The sequence below is a fragment of the Chiloscyllium plagiosum genome, chromosome 27 (assembly GCF_004010195.1).
Source record: "Chiloscyllium plagiosum isolate BGI_BamShark_2017 chromosome 27, ASM401019v2, whole genome shotgun sequence".
Taxonomy (NCBI): Eukaryota; Metazoa; Chordata; class Chondrichthyes; order Orectolobiformes; family Hemiscylliidae; genus Chiloscyllium; species Chiloscyllium plagiosum.
In genome coordinates, this window is record NC_057736.1 from 13,787,087 (window position 1) to 13,798,275 (window position 11,189).

At 40.8% G+C, this 11,189-nt stretch overlaps 1 protein-coding gene across 3 annotated transcripts in view; it reads right to left on the minus strand.

Moving 5' to 3' along the window:
* The window catches only part of LOC122563562 (mannosyl-oligosaccharide 1,2-alpha-mannosidase IA-like), a 144,330-nt gene extending 135,213 nt beyond the window's left edge, over nt 1–9,117 (minus strand). Inside the window, exons 1-2 of one of the 3 annotated variants that reach the window (XM_043717457.1) lie at nt 7,973–9,117; nt 7,334–7,526 (exon numbers count right to left, since the gene is read on the minus strand). The gene's annotated coding sequence lies outside the window, so the exon portion shown is untranslated. Of the gene's footprint in view, nt 1–7,333; nt 7,847–7,899 lie in introns of those variants that run through there. The other 2 variants (XM_043717455.1, XM_043717456.1) reach the window with 2 other exon arrangements.
* Nucleotides 9,118–11,189: the final 2,072 nt, after the last annotated feature.

The following is an 11,189-nucleotide window of genomic DNA, read 5'->3' on the forward strand; positions in this document are numbered from 1 at the left end:
GTCCAACAGGTTGAATTGGAAGCACACTAGCTTTCAGAGCACCGCTCCTTCATCAGATGATAGTGGAGGATACAATTCTAAGGCACAGAATTTATAGCAAAAATTTACAGTGTGATGTAACTGAAATTATACATTGAAAAATACGTTGATTGTCTGTTGAGACTGAACAGATAATCAAGGTATTTTCAATGTATAATTTCAGTTACATCACACTATAAGTTTTTGCTATAAATTCTGTGCCTTAGAATTGTGTCCTCCACTATCACCTGATGAAGGAGCGGCGATCTGAAAGCTAGTGTGCTTCCAATTAAACCTGTTGGACTATAACCTGGTGTTGTGTGATTTTTAACTTTGTACACCCCAGTCCAACACCGGCATCTCCAAATCATACATAAAAGGTGCTATATAAATATAAATTAATATTGAGGGAAGTAACAAGGAAGATAGAAATGCTTTGGAGGATATTATTGAACTTCCTAACCCCAGACATTGATCTACACATTCCCTGGATTCTTTACCTTGTGATACATTTATCAGACAGTTGTTTCGAAAGGAATATCTTCAAGCCTTTCGTCTTTTTATTTTGTCCAGGGACTTGAGGAGTTGATAGTTTCCCGTTGCTTTCTTTGTGACAGTGCCTCATCTATGTTCCAACCATTCAGCAATCTTTCCTTGAGTATTATTTGTTTGTAATCATTTGAAATTTGACAGCCTTGAGTTTGGCCAGATGAGTGTAGCACAAAAGGTGGAAGATTGTATGAAGTGTAAATCTGACACTTGCAAGACCAAGCAGCCTATTTTCTTGTTGTAAATGCTATCAAAAGACCTAAAATATTAATTAATTTCAGAACTGTAATGAATTGAAACCTGTAGCCTATCCTTGCCAGACCCGATTGTGGTTAACTACTTTGGCCTATTAAGTGTACTTTAGGTTCTATTACATGAGTGTATGCTTAATAAACAATGACCACAGACTTCAAAATTTAAAAAACCTTATTGACAGAAGGAGTTGGAGGAAACATTGAATTATCAGTTGAAAGAAACGTTGCTCCAACAGCACAGATATTAGTATGAGAGCTCATATTTATTGCCAAACAGGTCCAATTTACATTCAAATCCTGTTGTAACTTATTCCATTTAGCTTTGCAGTTTGCTACCTCCAATAGCTTTGTATAATTGGGAAGTTTAAGTAACTGCACTTTGGTAAGGCAAATCAGGGCAGGACTTGTACAGTTAATGGTAGGGCCCTGGGTAGTGTTGCCAAGCAAACACATTTTGGGGTGCACGTTCATATTTCCTTGAAAGTGGAGTTGCAGATAGACAGGGTAATGAAGAAGGCGTTTGGTATGTTTGCCTTTATTGGTCAATGTATAAAAGTTGGGAGGTTATGTTGCGGCTGTACAGGACATTGGTTAAGCCACATTCAGAATACTGTGTTCAATTCTAATCTTCCTTAAATAGGAAAGATGTTGCAAAACTTGAGAGGATTCAGAGAAGATTTATAAGGATGTTGCCAGGTGTAAGAGTGAAACTGCCCCCCCCCACCCCCCAAAAGACTGGGGACAAAGACTCAGGAGACAGGCAGGATTCAATCAAGTGGCAGACTTTTATTCAAGCAAAAATTGGTTCATGCGCGGAGAGGTCCAAAGGATCTTCCCCAAATCTGGCCTTGATGCGAGAATGTGACTATTTACTTAATGTTTGGCTCAGGTTGAAATGGTCACGATGTCCTTCCCCCTTATTCCATACACCCAATCCTCTGAAACATCTAATCAATGATGACCATTCCTATGGAAAGCCCCAGGTTTAACAGACATTGTAATCTCCAGGCCTTAGGATGCATAGAAAGATCCTATTAATTTGCATTCCAAAGCTCCTGGTTATACTCATTCAGGTGTGTCCCAGACTTACTTATCTCTAAGAACTGCTTGAAATCTGTTTTTCATTGTATTCCATGTGCTATTTCTCTCAAATTCTTATATTTTCCCATTGTCCTAATTATGTACATATAAAAATACAAAAAAATACAATGAGTTAATTTTAACTAACTCATAAGATTTGTGATATTAATTTCTGTTATAAAGTTAGTTATAAAGTTCAAGGTTTGAGTAAAGATTTGTAGCTTGGGTGTCAGTTGTTGTGGTTGTGGGTATATTCGCCAAGCTGGGAAGTTGATTTGCAGAGGTTTTGTCGCTTGTCTAGATGACATCTTCAGTACTTTGGAGCTTCCTGTGAAGCGCTGTTGTACTGTGTCTTCTGGAATTTATTTGATTCCATTTCTGCTGCTTCCGGTTGCTGGTTCCTGTTTTTGTTGTAGTGGCCACTATAATGGGTCTAGGTCTATGTGCTTGTTGATTGAGTCCGTAGATGAGTGCTATGCTTCTAAGAATTCTCTGGCTGTATTCTATTTGGCATGCCCTATGATCATTGTGTTGTTCCAGTCAAATTTGTGGTCTCTGTATTCTGTGTGTATAACTACTAGGGACAGCTGGTCGTGGGGTTTAGTGGCTAGTTGTTGTTCGTGGATGCAGATTGTTAGTTGTCTGACTGTTTGGCATATATAGTGTTTCATGCAATCTTTGTATGGAATCTTGTAAATTACATTAGTCTTGCACATGATGGGTATAGGGTCTTTTGTCCTGGTGAGTTGTTGTCTGAGCATGGTTGTCAGTTTATGGGCTGTCACAAATCCCAGTGGTCAGGAAGCTTGGCTGTCAGTTCCAAGACTTTTTTTATGTAAGGTAGCATGGCTAGTGTGAGTTAGGTTGTGGCATGTCCTTGTCACATTTTTGTCTCTAAGGCATTTGCAGATGAAGTTGCGGGGGTATCCATTCTTGGTGAATGCTCTGTAAAGGTCTTCTTCTTCATAGATCTGGAGTGCTGCAGCATGTTGTAGTCCTTTTGAACAGGGTGGTAATGCAGCCTCTCTTGTGTACGTTTGATTAGATTAGATTCCCTACAGTTATGGGAATAGGTCCTTCAGCCCAACAAGTCCACACTGACCCTACGGAGAGTAACCCACCCAGACCCATTCCCCACATTTACCCCTGACTAATGCACCTAACATGATGGGCAATTTAGCATGGCCAGTTCACCTGACCTGCACATCTTTGGATTGCGAGGGGAAACCGGAACATCTGGAGGAAACCCACGCAGACACGGGGAGAATGTATAGACTCCACACAGACAGTCACCTGAGGCTGGAATCGAACCCCGGTCCCTGGCGCTGTGTGGCAGCAGTGCTAATCACTAGTCACCGTGCCACCGCTCATTTGGATGGTTGCTGTTGTAATTCAGGTCCTGCTCGATGTGTGGCTTTCCTGTACACTTTTATGGTGCATTCACCATTCTGTTTTCTTTGTACCATCTCGTCCAGGAATGGCAGTCAACTATTGGTTTCCTCCTCTCACGTAAATCTGATCCCTGTGAGTATGTTGTTGACGATCCAGTATGTGCTATCAATTTCTGTGCTCTTAATGATAACAAAAATGTCATCGACATGTCTGATTCAGAGTTTGGGTTGGATTTGTGGTAGGACTGTTTGTTCCAATCTTTGCATCACTGCTTCTGCTATGAGCCCAGAGATAGGTGAGCTCTTAGGAGTTCCATTGATCTGTCCATATATTTGCATGTTGAGTGTGAAGTGTGTCTTTAAGCCCAGGTCTAGAACTTTGAGTATGCAGTCCTTGTTGATAAGTTCCCCGTCATGTTGTCATGATATGGAGATGCCGGTGTTGGACTGGGGTGTACAAAGTTAAAAATCACACAACATCTGGTTATAGTCCAACAGATTTAAATGACAACTGGTGAAGGTACAACACAAAACTACTTGCAAATCAAACATTAGAAGCACCCATGCAAACGCACAATAAATTGATCAGATCTAAGCTGTTCCAGTCCTGCTGTATCATCTAGTCATAGTGTTATACAGCATGGACACAGACCCTTCGGTCCAATCAGTCCACGCCGACCATGTTCTCAAACTAAACTAGTCCCACCTACTTGCATTTTGCCTATTTTCCTTCAAACTTTTCCCATTCATGAACTTATTCAAATATCTTTTAAATATTATAACTGTATGTGCATCCACCATTTTTTTCTGGCAGTTCATTCCACATACAAATCACTTTCTGTATAGATAAGTTGTCCTCATGCCCTTGTCAAATCTTTCCCTTCCACCTTAAACATATGCCCCCTAGTTTTGAACTACCCCACCCTTCAGGAAAAGACTCCTGTGATTCATCTTACCTGAGCCCCTCATAAACCTCAACAAGGTCACCCCCCCCAACCTCCTAGGTTTCAGTGAAAAAAGTCCCAGCCTTTCCAGTCTATTTTTATACCTCAAACCCTCCATTCCTAGTAACATTCTGGTAAGTTTTTTCTCAACCCTTCCAGTTTAATAATATCCTTTCTATAACAGGACAACAAAAACTGCACACAGTACTCCAAAGGAGGCCTCACCAACATACTGTACAACCTCAACCTGACGTCCCAAATCTTACACTCAGAGGTCTGAGCAAGGAAGGCAAGTGTGCTATACACCTTCTTCACTACCCTGTCTATATCTCTCGCAAATTTCAAAGAATTACACAGTTGAATTCCTTGGTTTCTCTGCTCTACGACACTACCCAAGGCCTTACCATTAATTGTATAAGTTCTGATCGTGTTTGTGTTACTAAAATGCAATATCTCACATTTATCCAAATTAAACTCCATCTTCCTCAGCCAACTGACCCAATTGATCGAGATCTCTTTGAAATCTTAGATAACTTTCTTCACTGTCCATTATACCGATAATTTTGGTGCCTTCTACAAACTTACCAACCATACCTTCACTACTTACATCCAAGTAATTTATATAAGTTACAAACAAAAGTGGACCTAATACAATCCCTGTGGAACATCGCTGGTCACAGGCCTCCAGTCCAAAAAACAACTGTTCACCACCATACTGTCTTCTAAAGCCAATTTTGTATCCAATGGGCAAGTTCACCCTGAATCCTGTGTGATCTAGCTTTACTAATTAGTCTACCATGTGGTACCTTTACAAAGGTTTTTCTGAAGTATCCATTCATGAATAGTGGTGAAGAATTAAACAATAAACCAGAGCAGGATTCTCCAAATCATTCCCATTCAGCACATTAGTGCAAAAGACAAGACTGAAGCATTTGCATCAATGTTCACAATTATAGGTCAAAAAGGGGAGATGTTCACTGATGATTTCACAGTTTTCAGCACCATCCACAACTACTCAGATACTGATGCAGCCTGTGTCAACTTTCAGCAAAACCTGGACAACATCCAGCCTTGGACTGATAAGTGGCAAATAGCATTTGAACTACACAAGTGCCAGGTAATGAGTATCTCAAACAAGAGAGAATCTAATCATCTCCCATGACAATCAATGGCACTTGAATACCATCACTGAATCCCCACTTTAACATCTTGGGGGGGGTTACCATTGATCATAAACTGAACTGAACCAACTATATAAATATTATGGTTACAAGAGCAAGGCAGAGACTAAGAATTCTATGCAAGTAAGTCATCTGTCTCCCCATTGCCTCCTCATCATCTATATTCAGGAGTTTAATAGGATATTCTCCATTTGTTTGGATGGGTGCAGCTTCAATAACACAAGATGATTGACACCACCAGCCTGCTTGATTAACATTCCATTCATCACTTTCAACATTCACTCCCTGTACCAATGACATAAAATGGCATGAGAAAGTTCCATCTAAAGTTGGTCTGCATCAACCCACAGTGACTCTTTTGACAGCACTTTTCAAACCTACAACATCAAATATCCAGAAAAACAAAAGCAGCAGACATGTGGGAACACTATCAACTCCAATTTCCCTCCAAGCCTCACATCTTCCTGGCTTGGAATTATATCACTACCCGTCACTGTTACTGGGTCAAAATCCAGAAATTCCTTTCTCAGCAAAACCATGAGTGAGTGGATCTACATCTCAGGGACTGCAGCACTTCAAGAAGGCAACTCACTCCCATTTTCTCAAGGCAACTGAGGATAAACAATAAATTCTAGACTAGCCAGCAATACTCTCATCCCATGAATGAATAAAACAAAATCAGTGTCATTACTATCTTTGAATCCCCACTATCAACACCCTGGGGGTTACCATTAGCTTAACTGGACCAGCCATATTAATACTGTGGCAACAAGAGTAGGTTTGAGGCTGGGAATTCAGTGGAAAGTAACTCACCTCTTTACTTCCGGCCCCCACCCCCCACCAAAAAAAGCATAGCAACCATTTACAAGGCACAAGTCAGGAATATCATGGAATACCCTCTAGCTACCTAAATAAGTATAGCTCCAATAATAATCAAGAAGCTGAATACCATCAAGGACAAAGCAAACCACATGATTGGCACTATGTCTTAAATATTCCCTCCATCCACTACCAATGCATTGTGTCAACAGCATGTACTAAATACAAGTTGCATTGCAGCAACTCACAAAGGGTACTTTATCTAACCATTTCCCATGACAATCAATGGACATGACAAACTCATGACCCCTACCATCCAAGAGGACAAAGGCAGCAGATTTCATCAAAATACTGTCACTTCCAAAATCCTCTCCAATCCAGACGTAATCTTGACGCTTGTCTTGGATCACAGGGTGCATCCAAGCGGTTCTTCTCGGATTCAGTTAAATGTAGTTAAGAGAAGACTTAACAATAGCAATTTGCTTAAATATGAACATTTATTTAAAAACAGGAAAAGAGAGAAAGACTGAAACATGACCATCTATTGAGTAATTAAAAAAATGAAAAAGGAAGAACAAGAAACCAGTGAGCCTCACTCCCTCCTGCATGTCAGGGACCCCTCGATTGAAGGCTGGTCTGGAAGTTTGTTCCTGGCACCGTTCGTGATTCCAATCTTGGAACGAAACTTTCTCTCTTATACAGTGTTAGAAACAGCTACTACAGAAAACAGTACGAAAAACAAGTTTCCTAATGCCAGCCTTGGCATGTAGAGGAATGTTCACAGGACTAATTAAAAGTCTTGCAGCTGTTGAACATTACCAACAATTCTAACCCTTCAGTTCATCCTATACAATCCACCCCAATGATATTTGGCAGCATACGTTACAACTGCAGATGCAAACCAGCAACAGCCGCATCAGTATGTAACCTAGACTAGAAAATTAAAACTACAATGAAAACTATAATGACTGTGAGTAATATAACAATATGGTGTATCGTTAAATGATCGCAGCGGCCTTCAGGGAACAACTACGAAGTATATCCCATTCCTGATGTACGTGAAGGCCGTGATGGAATCAGCACGTCATGCCACATACCTGTCTGCCTCCGATGGGCTCAATATTGAGAGGACGCCATAGAGGATTAGCGTTTTCATCCTTATGCTAATAGCAGTAATATCCTTATGTGCAGTCGCCGTGCAATCACATCATGTATATATGCAAGCAAATTAATCTATTCCGGCTCCCGTCCTGGGGTTGACGATCCTGTTCTGCTGAGGGTCCTGAACACCTGCAAGAGGGAGAGAGCAAAAAATGGAGTGTGTCAGACCAGCTGGCTGTTCGTCAGTTCCTTTCTGTCCTTGCGTTTAGATCTTTCTGTATGCTTTAATTTTAATTACTGCTGTTACAGGGAATGTCACTAGAATCTCATGCTGAACTACACTACCACTCGATAACCTCGTCTTGCCAATGCCATGATACAGTCATGGACTACACCAAAGGCACTTTTACTCTGTGTAGATGTTAACTTTTCTTTTCCTAGCTGGGGTGTGGCAGTAAGTACTTTTAGTTCGGCTACCTGAGCAGAGTGACATCCTTCTATCCTCTCTCCTGCCAATAATTTCCCTTTCAAATTAACCATGGCCCACCCATCTGGGCCTCACCATCATAGTACTTCTGCTCCCAATTTACAAATATGCATTTTACATCTGGCCCCTCTCATGGCTCTTCCTTAACTCGACTCTATGTCTCTTCTTCCTGCTCCATGAGGGGGATACAATCAGGTGTCTCTTCTTCCTGATTCACATAGCTTGCTGGGTTCTCTTAATTGTCTTTAATCACTTCCATGTGCTTGTCTCCTGGCAACAGCGCAGCTGCCCTTTTGGCTCACCAACTGTCTGTAATACCTTTCAGTTTGCCAGCTTCCAATAGCTAAACTATACTATGTGGGGAGTGGACATCCTCCCTTAATTGTGTCAAGGGGGAGGATGTAATTCCTGACCAGGTAGTACATTGGAAGACTTGAACACATAAATGTTGCCCCATCATGACCAGATCCATTTTGCATAGTATCCCCCAGGCCTGAGCCTGTCACTGTGTCTCTGTAGCACTACTGCAGACTGATTGCCCTTGCTTTCACTACAAGAGGGGTGAAAGAGCTTTTTCACGTCAGGGAGTGCTAGTGCTGGTGTGAAGCTAATGTCTGTTTGATTTTGACAAAGAATGTCTCTTGCTCAGGTCCCCATTCAATTTTCTCTGACCTAGCCCACACCTCTTTTTGCAGGAGTCTGGATAGTTCGCTGCAATTTTCTACAAATTTCCTACAATAGTTAAATAGTCCTCAGTCTTGTCTTATCCCTTGAACAGTAACTTTTTTTTCATTTCCGATAATGTTACCAGACTGAGGCGACCAGAATATCATCGACATTTGGTTTCAGTTAGTCTATTTACATAATTTTCTCTAAAGTTCAGGATATTCCAGATTCAGGTTCCTTAATTTGTGTTTTTTTATATCCTCCAGTTCCCTATCCGCAGATCACTTCTCCCAATAACAGTAGAATAACTCAACTCGAAATTTCTCCAGCTCTCTTCATCTGTATCTACCTTGAGGATACTTCTTCAGTGTGTTTCTTTCCTTGTCAAATTTATGAATGATTGTATCATTGAGTGGTAACTGTCTCTATATGCAAGTACCCTCTGTGAGCTACAATATACACGATATCAAACAATGCAGCTCTAACATTCATCAGTCTTTACCTTCCCGCCTTTTATTTTTCCCGGAGTTCTCTTACCATAAACTCCAACATATCTGAGTCTTAGCTCAGCCTTGTTTCACATATACTAACTGTCCCAGCACATTACAATTTCACCTACTGGTCAAGTCATACAAATGTTCCAGATGGGGGGGAGGGGGGTGTTCTGTATGTCATCCAATGACTGCAGATGCTGGAAACCAGATTTTGGATTAGTGGTGCTCGAAAAGCACAGCAGTTCAGGCAGTATCCGAGGAGCAGTAAAATCGGCGTTTCGGGCAAAAGTCCTTCATCAGGAATAAAAGGCTGGAATCAAACCTGGGTCCCTGGTAGTGAGAGGCAGCAGTGCTAACCACTGAACAACCATGCTACCCCCTGCTGGAATCGAACTGGGGTCCCTGGTGGTGAGAGGCAGCAGTGCTAACCACTGAACAACCATGCCACCCCCGATGGGCCCTTTCATCCGATGGGCCCTTTCACTCAATCCACTATTACTCCTATGGTCTTGGGGAGTGTTGCTGAACAAAAGTACCTTGGAGTACAGGTTCATAGTTCCTTGAAAGTGGAGTCGCAGGTAGATAGGATAGTGAAGAAAGTGTTTGGTATGCTTTCCTTTATTGGTTAGAACATTGAATATAGAGTTGGGAGGTCATGTTGTGGCTGTACAGAACATTGGTGAGGTCACTTTTGGAATATTGTATGCAATTCTGGTCTCCTTCCTATCAGAATGTTGTGAAACTGGAAAGAGTTCAGAAAAGATTTACAAGGATGTTGCCAGGGATGGAGGATTTGAACTATAGGGAGAGCATCGGAGGCTGAGGGGTGACCTTATAGATGTTTATAAAATCATGAGCAGCATAAATAGGATAAATAGACAAGGTCTTTTTCCTGGGGTGGGAGAGTCCAGAACTCGAGAGCATAGGTTTAGGGTGAGAGGGGTAAGGATTTAAAAGGGACCTAAGGGGCAACTTTTTCACACAGAGGGTGGTGGATGTATGGAATGAGCTGCCAGAGAAAGTGGTGGAGGCTGGTACAATTACAACATTTAAAAGGCATCTGAATGGGTATATGAATAGAAAAGTTTTAGGGGGATATAGATCAAGTGCTAGCAAATGAGATTAGATTAGATTAGGATATCTGGTTGGCATGGACAAGTTGGACTGAAGGATCTGTTTCCGTGCTGTGCATCTCCATGACTGTATGGCTGTATGGCATATTCTTTCATTTCTGTAACATTTTGACATAATAACCAAACAACTTTTAATTTTTATCGTAATTCTTCTTATGTACCGTTCACTAATACTACCTTCATTGTTTTGAAGTCGGTTTTTCTATGGATTTTGTGTCACTATCTTTTCACTAATCCTTTTGTCAAGTCAGTGTGCATGTCTGAGATCCATTCTTCAGTGTTATTTTTAACCATGTATTCCCTCATGTTTGTTACCTCTGAGGTAACATTCACTTTTGCACACTTACATTGGTGTCTCAAGATCATGCCATGCATTCTTGACTCCCACATGATCTCATCAAATGATCCATGAGGTTTTACTATCCTCTCCACATATGATCCCAATGCTTTGTTAGTGGTTTCATTATGAAGTCAATCTTTCTTAAAAAGAAACACAGGGACACAAACATCATCAAGAGAAAGCTATCAATTTAGTGCTCTCATCTAAACTTCTTTTTCACTAAAATGCATTTAAATCTCAATTGCCATTTCAACCCATTATTCTAATTTTTTTGTCTTTTGCCACCAGTCTCCACCGTTAATTACTTTGTTTCATTCCAATTTTGCAACTTAACTCTTACCATCATATCTAATTCAAGAGATTTGTAGTCCATGGAACATAATCTTATAATATTTTAAAACTGAAGTCAAACATTTCTGTTTGATTCAGGCACAATATACTTTGCTTGTTCTTTCTCTAAGAAGACACAAATTGTGCAAGACGACATTTCGCAACCAACAAACAAAAGTGCATTCAAATTGGACCACAAAGAGTTAACACTTCTACAAGGCTCAGTACACTTGATAAGCACAGAAATTAAGCCTCGAGTCCGACGACTTAGACTGAAATTCTCTCTCTTATACAGTGTAACAAAACAGCTAGTAAAGAAAACAGTACAGAAAGCAAGTTTGATTATGCCATCTTTGGCATGTATAGGAATGTTCACAGACTCTTTCAAGGTCATGCAGCTGT